Here is an 18342-nt window from a genome sequence, read left to right as displayed (position 1 = left end):
GTCAATCTCCATTTTATAAAATAGAAAATTGGTTACTACTCCTAGTGGAGTTGGCAGCAAGTAACGGTGTGATGAGATGATGATGACATTGATTGAAGGGGCGGATGTCGCACTCGGGAACAATGAGTGTGCTCAAGAACTAGCTATATTCTACATTTCATTGTCTTCAATATTATGGAATCTACGTGTATCTGTCAGTCATGTACTTACAGATTGTGCTCTGTAATAAAGGTACTTACTTATATTTTTTTGTTAAGTAAAAAAATGGCAATAGGCCCGCCCAGCCATGCACCTCTGCCTACCCCGCAAGGGAGTACATTAGTACAAGGTGTGAGTGTTTTTTTTTTAAATTAAATTCCTCGGCTTTCTGGCGAAACTCCTAGTTGCTTATACTCGGAGAGATCTATATAAGCTCATGTCTCATAATTAACCTATTTGGTATCTAATAAGTAGATAAGCACTTTAGTTACTACATAATAGTGTAGGCAGGCACCCAATGATACCGCCGTGAAAATAGCAGTAGAAGCAAATTTTTATAAGGACGAATATGTTTTCATGATACTGAAGAAATAAGCCATTTCAGCGGAATACTGTTATTACTACATGCTAGGGGGTGCTGCAACGAACCTATATACATATTAGACATTTAACAGTGTGCTCGAAATTAGTCAAAATTATTATTAATTATAAGGACACTCAATACGGCCGAATATTTTTCATGATTATGAAGAAATAAGCCAATCCTACAGATGCCTATTTTAGGGCTACCCATTTTAAAGTTTTACGTAGCGCATAAAAATACTTGTAAGTAATTTTTATTTCCCGAGCATTAAGTCGAACTTTATGCATTTGAGAAGGAAAGCGTTTTAATTGGTCTCAGGGTAATTATTAAAACTACTTTTGCCCGAAGCGGCGATCCCGAGGGAGTTATTAACCAGCGCTTCCCACTTCAATACTGCACACTTCCGACTTGGCCGAGTGGTTAAATAAGAGAGTATTTATAACGTAGCGTATGTTAATTTATTCAAACATTTTACTTACCTGCTGTACTTTTTATCTACCTATGTATAAAAAAACTTCTACAAGCAGCTTCGGTTTTAAAAGACGCATTAAACCATTTTTAATTAGCCTTTGACTGTCCTATGTACCTACTTTTCTTACATCTTAAGTTATAACTTCTAATAAAGTAAGACAGATTCCTATTCTGCACTTTGTAAACAAACGCCAGCGAAGTGGAAACGCGGGAAAGGAGCATCTTCAAACAACTTAATTTATTTCCTTTCAGCATTAGCCAGGTACGACTAAATGCTCGGGTTTTCTGTCGACGTTTCATATTTCATAACATGTTGCTTACGATTTATTGACTCGAATAACCGCGCCGGGTAGGCAAATGTGTGCTCGTGCGAATTACGCACCAGATCCTTTATTCAAATATTAATAACAGGCGTTTTCAGGCTCCCACACTTGAGCCCGAACAGTGAGCGCCTTCCCTAAATATTCAATTGGTAGATTCATAGTAAGTAGATAGGTAGGTACCTAATACGGCCAATTGTATCGAAATTTTTCTTTTACATTCTACACGTGGTGTAATTTGCTCTCAGACCCTTACATATACATTTCACATATTGAGAAACGAGTTATTTTGTTATCATATTCCGTATTTTATTATTATATTACTTACGTGCTTCAGGAATTCAATTCTCTTTTGCTACATTTATTTTCACCTTCTAGAAATACAACACAGTACTTACTTACTTACACATATTGAATTTATTAAAGGTGAAAATAAAATGTAGCGAAAGAAAGTCGAATTGACCAAATGAATTTAATAACACAGACAATCTAATTCGCTGGCATGAATGACTGTATTATGCCATTCTCGAAACGATTACATATGGCTGGGTCCGCATTATGCATTAGTATAATTTCCCCGTATCAGATATCCATATCGTATCATATAGTATCGTATCGTAGCCTTCGAGCGTCCTATGAGCTAAAAATCTAGATATTGACGTCATATTCCTGTCCGCGCTTTAATAATCAACGGACTTCCAATCATTTTCGATGCTTGTCTGCAGGAATTTTGTTGGTCACGTAACTAAAATGAAATTTTAACGACGTCATAATATTTGTTCAACATCTTGTAAGTAAGTACTTACTTAAATAAGTAAATAGGTCGAGTAACAAATAGTTCCAAAACATGTTATGTACAAGTCGAAACAGAAAAATACTCTTAAGTAATGAATTATCGTTGAAATAACCCACGAAGCAACGGTAGAAAGACGCTGCATGTACTTATCATATTTTGTGTATCTTCCACTGTATGTCAGCTGGCGTTAAACTGTCCGGGAGACATAAAAATAATAAGATCGTCCCCTGGGCGCCGCCGCCGCCGCCGCCGCCGCCGCCGCCGCCGCCGCCGCCGTCACCCCGTGAGCTCGACATACGTCCATTGTGAGTAGGGTTTCGTTCCCGTCTTCCCGGGACCGGGAAAAAAATAGCATTCCCGGGAATTCCCGGGTTGGGTTTTTAATCGATTCTATGCTATATTTTCATCTTTATTTAACTGTTTCTCTTACCTTAAACCAAAAAAAATATCGGCAGGCTTGTCGTCTACGATCAGAAACTCGGTTTTGTTGTAAATTATTGGAAAATCATACGTGTTATTGTTTTCGCGCAGCTGCATTGCAAAGATAAATGACTCATCTACATCACCTTGTTTCACCTCTTCCTGATTCAATATTTTCATATTTATTATCTGTTGGTCCTACCGCCTACCGAAAACCAAACAATTGATCGACTTTTACATATGTGACCAAAGAGTATTTAAAAGATAACGCTAGTGTGACGCCTGTCTTTTTTTATGTCCCCGTTTTGTCTCCGCTTTTATTTTTTATAAAATTACTAACGCATAGAAAAAAACAAAATAAGAAGTAGTTTGAGCGATAAATCGTTGAATGAATAAATTTTTCTAAAACATTACCTCAAGTGTAATGAATTTTCTATTTCAATTACCTATATGTCATAATATTATTTTCAAACTGGTCATTGTTTAATTTACAATTAAGAAAAACAAATGATTTGGCATGTAAAACAAATAATTATAATTTTGGTTGTTAATTTATCTGACTGTTGCTTTTTTCTACGTATACGAGTGATAACAGTATATTTGATTAAATTGTAAGTGTTGTAATAGACTTTTGATACCCGAAAATAGCAAAACCAAGCATTTAAAATAAATTCCCGTTTCCCGGGAATTCCCGGGAAATCTTGAAAAAAATTCCCGTTTCCCGGGAACAGAAAAAGGTCGGGAAAAACGAAACCCTAATTGTGAGACACGTAAACTAATAACGCGGCCACTTCGCGCTCGCAGCCGCCGCACCTCCCCACCCGGGCACGTGCCGCTACTCAAATTAATAACAATATTGTACTGAATTAGGTACTTATTATCAAGTACTTAATAAAATATATTTTTAGATCCTGTCTGCCAGCCAGAGATTCAGTTGGGAAATGACAACTGCAATAGTCTCCGCTATTGAATGCAGCCATAGACATGAGCCAGCTTAAGCCGTTAGGATGATTATCAATGCATAAGAATTATGCGTAAATAACTACCCATCGAGAGTTTCGACTACAAATTTCAGTTTTAGTTCCCCCAACTTCCCTGATTTTTCAAACGGCTTTTGTGTAAAACTTTTTTCATTCACCCACAATAGGGAATGGCGTTTCCGACTAGAAAAGCCTAAAAACCGATTGACGTCGGATAAAATTTTAGGCCGCGAACAAAACGTTCCGCCCATCCGGCAAATTGGATAAATAACTGCCTCTCACCGCTGACATGTGGAAAACGTTTTAGAAAAGCGCAGCTCTAGGAAATAAAAGGGGTCATGCATCCATTAATAGTAAGTGATTAAATTTATAGAGAATGACGAAACCATATACCTAGTACCTCTACCTAAACCTGGCTCCGTCTTCAGCGGTAGGTCTCTCTGGAGAAGTTACGTCACCGACGACCTAACTTCTCGCTTGATGAGGGTCTCCGACTCCTAAGGGAATAGCGAATTCTTATAAAATGTTATACGGTTTTTAAAAACAAAACACATTCTGGCTAAGCCCTCCGGGGTTTGTGTAAAAGCTTCATGTGTAAGGTTTATCGCAGATAAATGGGACAGTATTATCTCTAGACGCCGCCGCCAGCGTAGTGAAGTAAAATACTTAAATATTTCTCATTCTCACGTAGCTTTATGCTCGGTAATAAGAAGGAAAGTGAGAGAGTCCTGCGAGCGTCGCGGCGTCCCCGGGGGACATCATTAAGCTCTCAAGCTCCATCGAGACAGCGGCGGTGACTCGACACATTCACTCCATCTTAGCGGCAAAAAATAACGTCCCCAGCAACGGGCGCGATGGCGCCGCCACAATTAAGTAACATTTAATTCAGTAGCACCCGCGCCCCGCCCCCGGGACCTCATTCAGAGAATAAATCACAGGCTCCAATTCGGAACTATAGTTTTTGTTGCCCTCTCTGTAGCCGCCAGATTTCTCGATAAATCAACGGACATTAATCGATAGATAAATTCGACTTAGGTATTTTCGGTTTGGTCCGGAACGCGGACAAACAACCACCATAAGTTGAAGGGAAGAACAATAAATAATGTTATGAAGAGTTATTATGTTAAGAGACGTCCGGAGAGGTTGGCTGCGTCCGGCCAGGGCATGAGTAATGAACGAAGTTGTACGCAACTTTGCTCGTAACTGCGAAACTCCTACATCTTCCAATTTCTTTCAATAAAACTTGGAGTTGCTCGCTTCGAATTAGTACGAACAAGTGTAATGTAGCTAACAAACTTATCTAAGCCCTGGACAAATTGCTTCATTTTCATTGGCTATTCTATCGAAATTGCATGACTAAATCGCACTATGTAATGATACAAATCTCCATTTTCACCACATGTACTTAATAAGTATTATTATAGGTAGATACTTAGACGAGGAAAAAGAGAGTCCAGTAGGAAGGGGTTCCAATAAGCATTAGATATGAAATAACGATTAAAAATCAACATCCACCGTAGTACCTGCCTATAGAACACAAACACACACCCACACATGCGAACGTTCGCCGATGAATCTCGGGCTTCAGATAAACTCTTAATTAACTCTCAAAGGGCCAACAATACTTAATTTGAAGCTTTAGCAAAGCGGTAAACAGTCGGTTTCAGGGTGGCGTCACGTATTTTAGATCAGCAAGTAATCTGAAAGCGTGCCAATTTATTACTTGTCTAAATAAAACGGGTGAGGGAAGCAGCCTTGTTGTTTTCCTTGGCGATGTTATCTTCGGTTTAGTTTTAGTGGCGCTTGTCCGGCGCAAGGAGGGACGTGACGACTGCCACTTTACCCGGCCAACTGAATAAAGTTTCAAGGGTAAAGGACAGAGTTAATCTCGGGAGGGTTGTTTACGCCTATTTCGTTTATTCGGGTTTTTATCTGCGCTGCCGTTGAAATTAAAGGTCATTTTCATGTTGTCCGGAGAGCCCATAAAGGATAAAACTTTATTTTGTTACTTGACAAAAATATATTTGATATTTCAGTGGAAATGAGGAGTCAAGTCGTGTTTCTATTCTATTCTAATTGGATTGTAAGTACCTACCTGAACGTACTGGCCTATGGTTTCAAGTCTGGTTTTAATCGGTTTTATCATCATTAATTTAACTTCAATTAAGTACCTACCTACTTTCGATATTGGTGAAGTGTTTCCCACGGGAAGGCGGGGTCCATTCATCATAATCTGTGTTTGATATCGAGAATATTCGACGTAATGCGTGATATCCGGACTGCCTGCGCCCGCGCACGCAACTTCTCTGCCCATCGCTCGTAAATAACACCATTTGTGGAGATAAATCGATTTATATAACTAGAAAAAGTAATAAACTAACTTCAAAAGTTCGAGGTATGCACTAACCGCTTTTTTAATATCTTAAAGTAGGAGAAAGTATTTAAATAATGTTTCATTAGGTTCAAACTAAAACTTAAGTTACACACGCAATACTCAATGACCACAGGCCAAGATTCTGTGTTTGTCGGTGCGTACCAGTGTGAACTTAGCAGTAAGTACCTACGCGGAAACGCATTCATTTCACTTGTCGACCATGCAGTTAATTAAACGGTCTGCACGCGTAGCACAGTATGGCGGTGACAAGATATAAATGACAGCTAGTTGCAACAAATTGTGTGATACCAGTTGTCCTCACAAACGCTAACATGGCCAACACGAAATAATCACTACAAGATGTGAGTTACAATTTTGACAGCGAGATTGGAAGATTTGTCTTATTTCCTAACATGGGTGTACCAATTTATCCACACATGTCTCAGTTTGACATTTGTTTAGGTAGCATTATATCACTCAAGTTCGAAGGTGGTGATAACATGTGACACAAATAATTATTTGTTTAGTTTTTGTTAATTTCATCCTTGCTCTACAAGAAGAGATGCAGGAAAGGAAAATTACTATAATACTTATAGGGAGGATGATCCGGGACTCTAATAACCCGTTGAAAATGCTTTAAAAACAACATTTGTCAAAACACACAATCTTCTTTTTTATTTGACTAAAATTATACATTAAAGTATATTTACTTATATGTAGCGGTGTTAGCTCAGACGGGTAAGCGCCCGCCCTTCACGGAAGAAATGTGGATTCAAATCCTGTCGCTCACATGTGCTAAGAAGTTAGATAGATAGACATTAGTTTGTTTGGAAGCAACTCAGTGCATATGTATGCCCTTAGGAACAAACCACTGATTTTCAGTTGTCTCCCATATACTTAAAGTTTGCCTTTTCACGTCAAAGTATGTAGGTAATGAAGTGGCTAATTGAATAGTTTGAATGCTAAATGTGGAGTTCACGAAATGTAAATCATATACATTGAATAGGTCCGGCACACCGGCAGTCAGCGACTGATGCTATCATGACTGGTTGTCCTTTCACCACAGCGACAAACCCTAGTCAGGCTTTATTATTTATCAACAACACACTAACTAAAATGAAGTGGCTAATTGAATAGTTTGAATGTTAAATGTGGAGTTCAAGAAATGTAAATCATAATATAAACTGTACATTTAATAAGTCCGGCACACCGGGCAGTCAGCGACTGATGCTAATCCGTTCTCCACAGCAACAAACCCTAGTCAGGCTTTATTATTTATCAACAACACACTAACTATAAAAAATAAGTGGATATGCTAGCATGTACAACTAAATTAAATGGTTATAAAAATATAATATTTTCTTTAGGTAAGTAAAACATTTATTAAACTTTTAATTAATAAATTATAAAAAGTATACTATTTCACACACCATAAAAGCATATTAGGTATTCTTAGTTATCAACTATCACAATAATCAGTCTGAACTTGGCTTATATCAGTCATCAAATAGGTCTCATAGTATGTATGCCAAGTTTTTCAACTTTTTCAGTTTGGTGCCGCTCCGGTTCATTGTATCACCACAAGGTTGCTGATATCATCTGACCATCTTCAGGTGGTTTCTGCCAACAAGAGCTCTCCAACCGTGTCTAGGGCATCAATTTCTGACCGGTTTTGACCATCTTCCGTCTTGCCTACAAGCCAATTTCAATGTTCTGTAACAAACAAAAATGTTTCATTAGATTTTAGTTATACTTATGAACTAAGATTATGACTCCTATTGTCCTCTTCATCATCATCATAACCCATCACGTCCCCACTGCTGGGGTAGGGGTTTCCTTCCAATGAAGGAAGGGTTTAGGCCTAGCCGACCAAGTAGTGCCATGTGAAAAAAGGTTTTTGAGTTGTTTTGTGTGCATATGCCCAATTATAATAACATGTCACGGGTACTGGCACTTACCTACTGTTTTTTTCCTTCCATTGATTATATAAATATTATTCAGTCAGGCCGTGGGACAAGCATCGAAGATGATATTCTGCGCCCGTCAGGATCCTGCCCGGGCTTTTTTCTCAAGGCCTTCTAGCTCCTGGGGCCGGGTAAACGGTGGGTGGGTCATCAGTCAGGTGGCATGCTGTTTTTGTTCTTCGTCTCAGGGATCCGATGCATCGACGGCTGCCGATAGCAGGAGCTCCCAAGGAATCTGAGCGTGCTTGGTCGGGAGCAAGCTTGGTCGTATATCATTTGATGAGACGATGTCCAAGAAACTCAATAAAGTAGTTTAATGAGCCAATATGAATCCATGGGGTAGCGCAAAGCAAAGTAATATTACCAAAATAATACACTCGAAACTCTCGAAAGCACCAAACAGTCAAAATTTTCTTCAAGTTTGACGTTTGGTGACATTTTAATTGTCAAAAAACCATAGACAATACAAACAACAACCACAAATGAGAGGTTTTCGGAAAAAAATAACATTTGAAAAACTTATTTGCACAGAGCAGAAAAGTTAGTGTCACTGGGACTAATAACGAATCACACAAATAAAACGAGTCCCATGTACACCCTATGCTAACATTTAAGACTGATATCAAAAAGTGACTCAATTTAATCAGTCACTTCACATGTTGTCTTATTATGGCCATACTAGCCGTGCTGTTTGTAGTCAATTATGATTGTATTGTAAAATTTATAGCATCACAGTTCGCATCGACGGGTTAACTGGCCGAGTGAGGGTTAACACCCGCAGTGACCGCGCTGGCCGTTGCAGGGTTAGGTGGTCCGTGTTGCGTGAGCGGACAGTTGACTTCTAAACAGATGGCTCTAGTTCATTTATGTTTTCCTGGTAGTCCTGGTCATTCGCATCATCTTGTTCTCCTTTTCTTAGCTATAATACTTAACAACACTTCAGTAGTAATCGTAGAGATCTGGCATACAGTACCATTTACCTATACCGTATAATACACTGCCGGGCAATGAAAGAGATCCATTCACAAAATTCCGACAACAAACGACCCCAAATTTTTTCAAATATTTAATTATAAATTGGAACAAAATATTACCGATTTTTGTTGGTTATATCCTGATGCTCTGTTAAAATAATTATGTAGGTACTTCAATATTGCAGAAGACGGCATTAAGCTAGCCTTTTCCGTTTAGAAGTAATTTGGTGCTTCTCTCAGTGGAACCTGGCTTGATTATTTCAACTCTAGACGCTATGTATAAGACATTATGGCGCATATGTGTTAGAGTATATAATAACAATACTGCGAAGTAAGTATATAATAGTAAAGCGAACTATTATAGTATAAAGCGACACACGTAACAAATGTACCTGAAGTTTGAAACAAGCTTAGAAGTGCCACACACAAGTTATGTAAACTCGACGAAGTTGCGTGCACTAGCTGTTTACTAACTTATTTGTTATACATATACATTATATATGTATACTCGTACATACCGTATCCGTAGTTTTAGTAGGTTTTCTATTGTGATTGTAACTACTCAGCACAGAACAACGCGGACTCGTACTCCATGCCATGCGTGGCATTGCAAAATGTAGACAATTAGAAGCGAATTTGTAACGGTAGAGCAATGATTTTAAATGCGCTAGTAATACATAAGTCATTGCGGTAGAGTGATAGATTAGAGTATGCTTTCTTATTTGTCGCAGTGATCGAAATTTGATAAAAAGACCAATACAATTTATCCCATAAAGAGGAACCTACGTACCTACATAATATGTATAAATATTACTTTTGCAGAACCAATATTGTGCATTCCAATAGTAGCACAAATAACAAACAACCTCGCCACCGTCACGGGAATTGGAATTCGTATTTTTCAGAACTCATAATCAAACAGAACACAAAGCCAATGTAAATTCAAATTCATGAACTCCAGTGCAAACAAACCAATTCGACTAAGAGCAATATTTTCGGTGAAATTACAGACACTAGGTTCTGGATCTGAAATTTGTATGCAGAAAAGCAATTTGAATTTCGCCATCTAGCATGGAGGGAAAGGCCAGGCTTACTCATACTGCGTGTTGTGTCGGCGGTGTAATCACGGCGGCGCCTGCAAGCGTCGCGGCGTCCAATAAAGCGCATTTTTATTGACATGCACAGAGTTGCATGCCCGCGCCCTCGCAACCACGTCGCCGCCGCCGCGTGGTGTTACTGTAGGTCTGTTGCTACCCACATAAAGCTGAAACTTTCAGTAGACCCCGACTAATACACTATAGAAACTATGCACTCTAAGCGGATTTTGAAATAAGTTGCGGTCCGTCTCTCGCGAGTCATCACTTCATCAGTCTGCTGAATTGTACGATTATACGATTCCCCCAACTATACAGAGTGTTGCAACAGTGGTAAGTATAATTGTAATAAGCCAAAAAGTATGGAAAAGTATTGGAAATTCGTGAAAAAAATATCGCAAAATTTTACCTCCCTTCAGCTTATTATAAATTCTCTATTGCACATAAAAAAAAACATTGTACAAAGGCGAATTTAATGCTAGTAGCATTCTCTACCAGTTAACCTTTGGTGATGTCAAGAAAGTGGTTGGTAGTGCGATAGGCTGAGAGGAGAGAAGTTTATCTACTTAAATCGAGACACAGAGATATACTTAGGTACTTATACATAATAGCTATACAAATGAAATACATACTTTTTTTTTTTATGTAGCCTGCTGGTTGGTGTCCCACTGCTGGGCAAAGGCCTCCTTATAAATTGACCACCGGTCCCGATCCTGTGCCTCTTTCGGCCATTGAGGTAAAAACTTGTCGAGGTCGTCCCGCCATCTCCGTCTGGGTCTTCCACGACGCCGACGTCCATCACTGGGCACCCACTCGGTGACAATTCTTGCCCACCGGTCCGGCTGCATGCGACAGACGTGGCCTGCCCAGGCCCACTTCAGCTTCGCAGTCTGTGCGCCCACATCAGTTATACGAGTCGAGGAGCGTAGCGTGGTGTTCCGGATTCGGTCAATCCTTCGTACACCAAGTATAGTACGCTCCATCGCTCTTTGGCAAACCTTGAGTTTGGACTTCTGATGTTCGGTCAGAGACCAAGTCTGTGCACCATAGGTTAGGACAGGCAGTATACACATGTCGATGAGTTGGCGTTTGAGTGTTAGAGGGAGAGTGCCCTTCATAAGATCTTTCATGGACCAGAAGCTCTTCCAGGCGTTGGTAATGCGTCTTTCGACTTCCTTGTCCTGCCTGTTTTCGAAGGATGCTATCTGGCCCAAGTAGATATACTCATCGACATATATACATATATAAATATATTCGTACATTATATTATAATATACCTAATACATACTAATAATACAAAATATAATAAACTATAGTATAATATCATCATCATCAAATAAAATATATTTAAAATCAATTTGTTGATCGTACTGCACTTGCAGCTTAATATGTATAAGTATCCTTTTTTAACACTCTATCAACTTGTTTACTGTACTTATTGTATGGGTGCTACTCATAGTTATACCTATACCGTAGTGCCTAAGTACTTATGCTGGCATCTGTAATAATGCCGTTTGCCGTCTCGACTGTAAGACTCTTGTGTTCGCTTTCTGTAGCGGAGTGGGACTTAGCAGAACTGGAGGAGCTAATGAGACTACGTAAAGAGTATACGCTTTATACTCAGGGGATGTAGGTACCTACTAGAGTATAATATATATGTTACGATAGTCTTTGATGTATACTAAGGGCGGCTTGCGTGACTTCCTATTTAAAGATATTTTAATTTTAGTTAGCTAAACGCATTTATCTCAATAAACGTATTTATACTAAACACAATTTGTATTGTCTTGCACGGCTCATTTGAAGTTGTAATTTAGCTAAACGTATTTAGCATGTGTTACGTTTCATTCTATGCATATTTTCATCTAAACTTTTAAGTTTTTAAATGTTTACGGCTATAAAAATGCGTGAACAGAAACAAATGCCGTCAAAATTTTACTGACACTGTCACTAAGTGACACTTGACACTACACAAACAATAACAATGCCAAGATCTGTAAAACATAAGAATTGAATTGATTTCTCCCTCTTCTGCAACTCCTCTATCCTCTCCATATCACCTCTAGTTCTGTTCTCCTATGAAAGCGTTGCGTTAGCATACCTACAGATGTTGGAATTTCATTTCAGTTTGTGATAAAACTCAAAGTAAGTATGAGTGGAAAAAGTGGCTCACCAATATCAAGCAATACCATGAATAAAGGAAAACATCGCGAGGAAACCTACACTTCTAGAATTAGCACATCTTGATATGTAAACACACCAACCCTCAGTGGTCCAGCGTGGTGGGAAATGGTCCAAGCTTAGGAATTGTAATGGTACTAGGTATAGGTACGACATGCTTCATTGCCGCCGTTTTTGACAGATACAATGCCACTAAACGTATTTAGCAGCGCTAAACAGCCAATTTTGGGTATTTAACTTTGACACTTCGATAAACGTATTTAAGAACAACATTTTTGCTATGCAAGGCGTTAATTGCATTTAACAACTTAAATGTGTTTATTTTACCCTTAAACACAATTATCATACGTTACGCAAGCCGCCCTAAGTGGAGTTTCTATAAAAACAATGATTCAATCTTTAGAATACATAAATACGAAAGTAACAATATTCGTATTTTGAATATTTCAGAAAAATAAATAATGTTTGAAACAGGTAGTTACTTAGTTAAAAGGGAAATTCTAGAATGTATTGGAACAATTTTTTTGTATTTGTACTTAACTTGGTTTGGACTAGTTAGAAAATGAACATTACCTGGTTGTCTGGAAGAGATTACTTTTAGTAATAAGGCCGCCGAATGTGCTAAGTATTTATTTACTTTTCATGTTTGTAATACTGTTTCTGTTTGTGTGCAATAAAGAGTACTTATTTTATCTTTATCTTTATCTTTATTACCTATATGTATATGAAATCCTCACCCTTCGCATAGCCCTGGTCTAGTTACTGTACGTATAACGTAAAACGTAACGTGATGAAACGTGGATGAAACGGTGTGTACTATTTAGTATTTAGTTATATCAATAATTTGTATGCAGGAAGGGGTAACGGAATGGTTTACGCAGAACGCAGAATGCCATGTTTACCATCCGAGAGTTCATTGTTCGTGGCTACAGAGAAAGTTCCGAAAACTCCACTCGGTTCAATTTCCCATTTTACGTCGTCCGAAGAATATTAAGTTCTAGATGTTTCCAGAAACAGCTGAATTGGCACCTCGGCCGCCGCGGACCGACTCAGAACCTTCTCAGAACTTTGAAATTTCTTTCCGATTTTCAAATATCTCAATATTAAAGTTTGTCCCGGTGAGAAGTAATAAAAGAGGTAGATTTATGGCTCGGATTAAATCTACTTCGCTCCGGACTGGGATTAGTGGAGGCTGTCCGCGGAATAATAATTTATACGAGAAATTAGATTTTTTGCACATTATAGGTATTCCTGCGTTCTGGCTTAGTATACTTTCAAAAGACGCTTCCAGGGTAAATGAAAACGAAGGCAAGTAAATGTACGAAAAGAGAGTAAGTAGAATACATATACCTACCTAATAGATAAGTGTCCAGAAACCGTTCATTTTTTACGAACATACCATCAATTTGCCTAACTGATCGCCTAAATCTTGATCGATGTAAAGTCAGTTTCACACCTGGTATCAGAACTCGAGTGGTTTGCTAAGTTGTCGTTTAGTATTATTTAAGTTCATGCTTAGCTTCTCATCATCACGTGGGAAACTGGGCATGATGCGCCGGTGGAGGCGCTCCCACGATGCGTACCTCTATGCAAATGCTACGGGTGCAAATGAGTGGACGTGCGCCGCCTGCCGAGCGCGGGTTCGCTTCCCGGCCGCGCCACAAGGTTCGGGTTAACGTTAAAATATGATACGTTCTTAATTAGTCCAGCATAAGAGCATTTTGTAGTGCAAGTGTCAAATTTACAGAGACATCCACTGTATCTTACTTCCACAAGGTCCCATCTAGTGTGCTATAGATAAGCACCACGTAAGCACAAATATACCTACATAAAATGCTATACATAGACGAAACAAATGTATTTTGCCAACTTTCGGGCTCACAAATGTGCCGGGTTTTCAGTTAACATATTTCATTTTTACCCCGCGCCAGTTATGGCGAAAGAATTTGATGCGAGTTTAAAATTCTTCAGTTTTATGCGATGTTTAAGTTAGGTATTTCAGTGAATTTATAAAATTTCATGAATTTGTATTGGGATCTATACTATGACGAAACGCGGACGCTCTTCCTAAAGTAAAACCTACGATGTTTAAAAAAAATAATTAAAAAAATCGGTTATTTAATCGCCGAGAATCATTTATCAAATTTATATTTAAAAACCAATAAAATCAAAATCAAAACAGATTTAAAGTACCTACATGATTAGCTGTAACTCAGCAACGTTCACTGTGGTGGTAGTCATATTATCTTTTATTAGCAATTTATTTTATATATAGGTATTTCTTTCACAATCACCATTCATCATTAATCATAAAGGCAGTACCTACCAAAATACAATTAAATTAATTTATACTTTCAGCACCCAAATTAGAGTAGGTATGTAAGTAATTATCAGGCAAATAAGCACCTGCTACATTTACACTGTGTGGTCATTCATCAAAACTTATGTTCGGACAATAACCCATTACAAAACACACATTTCATCATCACGAGACCACTAATGAGAATGAGAGCTTTGATTATAATTTAAAATAACTAAGTAATTATTAAGTACTCATAGAAAATAACCATGAACTTTACAATATAATTCAAACAGTATATTTTAAGTACATATACGGTACAACACGAGAGTTAACTGCCAACCAAATGTAGGGAGTAAAAAATATTGGCAGTGGAGTTTTATTAGTGATTGAGCCAAATCTCTGAATGTTCAATTTTTTATACCTGACAAGCTAAACCTAGCGATCGGATAGATAGCCACGCCTTCGGTCACCCCAATTTAAACAAACTTACAAGAGTATCAAATGAGGTAAACCATAAAATTTACTCTATTTTTAGATGATATCTGCACTTCATTTCCAGAATGACCAGAATCGGCCCCTACGGCTACTACTTAGCTGGTTCTAAGAATGTTTCAAATGTCCACGAGGCGTTGTTTTAAACTAGTAATAAGCTCTATCCATGTCGATGACAAACACTAGAGGTCACTGTGGGAAAGGATTAATCATTCTGATTACGTACGTACCTATGTGAAGTATAGGAGGGTTACGCTACACTGACGAAAAACGAACGAACGAGCTGTCGTGCAATGTGCAATCGATCGAAAACGAGATAGCTCGCGCAGCAGCTTTTCGAAACTTCGGTTTTCGTCATATAAAGTGACCCCCCAGTTAAAAGTATATAGTCGTCATCACTCGGGGAGGCTCCTTTCGTGCACCCCAATAATTCATCTTTATAATATTAGTGTACATGGACTACATAATATGATGTAGGTACATATTAGGGTTTCTGGTCGAGAATTCTCGAGCTCGAGAAGATTCGAGAAATTCGGCTTGGTTCGAGACGAGAAAAAAATCTGAAGACTCGAGAATTTCTCGAGCCTTGAGATAAAAATTAAGAATTTTCAATTCCTATTTTCCTGCGCCGCTTAACAACACAGACGCATACCTACCAATCATACCATGCGCGTGTATTATGATTTATTATGTTTCATCTCCATTTAAGCTAGTGCTGTACTGATAATACCAATGAATGATTAAATGATAACGTAGTAATAGTTACGTACTGTTTCTTAGTTTAGGTGGACCAAAAGAAGTCATCCGATGGTGTTTGCCTCAATTTTTTTTGTAAATAAAAAATTTCGATTCTATTTTTTGATTATGTTTATTTGAACGTTTACAATATTATTGTTAAGTCGAGAAGATAATAACGGCCAAATGGGCGCCGTCACAATTGATTGCCATACGGGCTCGTTTAATGGCATTTCTCATCACTTCAGTTAGAACTTCGAGCGAGAAATTCTAGCACTCGTGTCGAATGTTGTCCTTAAGGGCTTCCACAAATGAGAGCATCTTCCAATAGGGTTTACTTTTGGCCAACCTTGTACTAGTGATTAGTAGCCAGCTAGACAGCTAATTATGAGTATTAGTAAAGTATTTTCTTTGTGTTTAGGTTGACAAAGTATAAAAAGGGAGATATAGGGGTTTTTTTAAATTAAGGCTTTTTTCTAAAGGATTTCTTAGAAAAGCTCGAGACTCGAGAAGATTCGAGAATTTGGGCTCGAGAATTCTCGAAGCTCGAGAACGAAAATAGGTCGAGAAATCAGAAACCCTAGTACATATAGATAACCTATCTACTTATAACCGTAATTCACTGCCGCTTTGCCCATGTATTTCCACCATCAGCACGTCTATACCGTCTCTGATATACTCGCCGGAGTTATCCACTTATATTAATTACAGGCGGCGGCGAGGCAGATCTCATTAGCTCAGCCCCTATACCATAAGCTCCACATATGATGTAACTATAACTAAGCTCTAAGCTCTATTTAAAAGCGATATGTGCAAAAGGGCGTTGTACCTAATTCTGGAAGACGTTGTTAGGCATCACCTACGCAGGAGTAGAGTCAATTGCATTTTTCCCGGGGAAAGCTGCTTATATACTTATATGTGTTTAGTGTATAATTTTATTATTTATTATGAAAATTTGAAGTGCCGGTTCATAACAGACGCTTGCACACTTGCATAGAGCTACTAAAATATCAATCCACGTTACTAGCAGGATTATGAAACACTGAATAATAAAGCAACTGTAATCTACACATATACTTAGTCGTTAATTCCCATGGATTTGAATAAGTCAATAAATTCTTAACAGGTGTTTCCATTTATAGCACCAAGTTCTTGCATCCCAAATCCCAACTCCAGTTTTCATACATTTTATAATGACATACTCATCTACTTTCAAACTACAAGGTGATGTTTGTAAACTAGGGGTTTTAAAATAGGTATATATAGTCGTTTATCTGTCTGATGTAAATATACATAATTATCATGAAGACTTGTCATTGTGAATCAGTGTTTTATTAGATCACCAATGTTTTTTTTTTAATTTTATCTATGTAAATGTACTTAAGGGTGAATATTTGAAAACGAGTGTTTTTGCCTCATTTACCTGGCATTTTTCAAAATTGAACTCTAGCCCTTTTGCTGTAAACTCGTGCTTAGGGGAATCGAAGATTACCTATATAATGTGATTTGCCTCATGTTTTGACGAGTAGTTTGTGAGATACGGTAAGTGAATTAATGAGCCTGCCAAACGAATGAGGAATAAGCCAGAACAATGAGAACATGCAGACATATAAATTAGGCTCGGCCAGATCAATTATAAATTATTCATTACCTCGTAATAAATAAAGTCTAATTCAAAAAATGTTTAGAATATTTATTCAGAAAATACTTAATGCTAAATGTTATTTACAATAATTGGTCAACTCTTAATGCTAAAGGTAGTTTAAAATGCTGATCTGAACTAGGAAATAACAGAGTTTTTCCTGTATTTCAGATGGAAAAGCTCTAAATTAAACAATTTTAGAATCTAAATTAAATAATCTTAGAACAGAAAATATTAAGTAATCTTACTTTCTAAATGTTTTATGTTAGATTTATTATAAACAAGGCAATTTATGTTAGGTGTAGGTAATTATATAGGTTAAAAGTATTGTTTAGTTATACATTAATAATAATAAGTTAAATTAAACGGTAATAATTCTCACTTGACAATAGTTAATAAGTTCTCTGTATCTTCGTAGGACATCTCTTGTAGAGATTTCTGGAGAACGTTCTTACACTTGGTGTAAGTTAACGGGTAAAGGACCAATTTAGCATTTAACCTATTGTAAAGGATTCGTCCCAAGAACAAGTTTATTCAATCAAGTTAAGTAAAAAATGTTTTTAAACATAAAATCAAATACAGATCTTCTAACATTATTTTAAACACAACCACCATTTTATAAAATAAATCAGTCAGGATAATTAAAAATAATATGAGATAGTTAGGTAACATGCTCTTAAAAATAACACAATATTTAATCGTTTCGAGGTAAATTAAATTCTTTACAATACTCAGTCTTTTAACACAAACTCAACGTCACTCAATCAAATTTAATCTTCTCAACCCATTGGAAATTATGGATTTAAAAACAAATGTAATACTCGAAGAATCTAAAGCAAAGAAGGTAAGTGATTATCTATCAACATTGAGTACGACCGAGTCCGCGTTGTTCTATGTCTATCAATCTAAAACAGTCTCTTAAATATACAAGGTGTTGCAAAAAGGGTATACTAAGCCGAAACCTACATGTGCAGCATGGTATATCTAAGCCCGAAACTGTAATCAGAATTTCAAAATTCGTGAAAAAAATTATTA

At 37.6% G+C, this 18342-nt stretch overlaps 1 long non-coding RNA gene across 1 annotated transcript; it reads right to left on the bottom strand.

Moving 5' to 3' along the window:
* Window positions 1-7280: 7280 nt before the first annotated feature.
* Window positions 7281-8425, bottom strand: LOC125489612. Its single transcript, XR_007267089.1, has 2 exons — window positions 7882-8425; window positions 7281-7636 (listed from the first exon to the last, which is right to left on the bottom strand). It is a non-coding gene; the product is annotated as an uncharacterized LOC125489612 (long non-coding RNA).
* Between the last annotated feature and the right edge of the window lie 9917 nt (window positions 8426-18342).

This window comes from Plutella xylostella, chromosome 15 (genome assembly GCF_932276165.1).
Source record: "Plutella xylostella chromosome 15, ilPluXylo3.1, whole genome shotgun sequence".
NCBI classification, from domain to species: Eukaryota; Metazoa; Arthropoda; class Insecta; order Lepidoptera; family Plutellidae; genus Plutella; species Plutella xylostella.
This window is presented reverse-complemented; position numbering and strand designations above follow the sequence as displayed.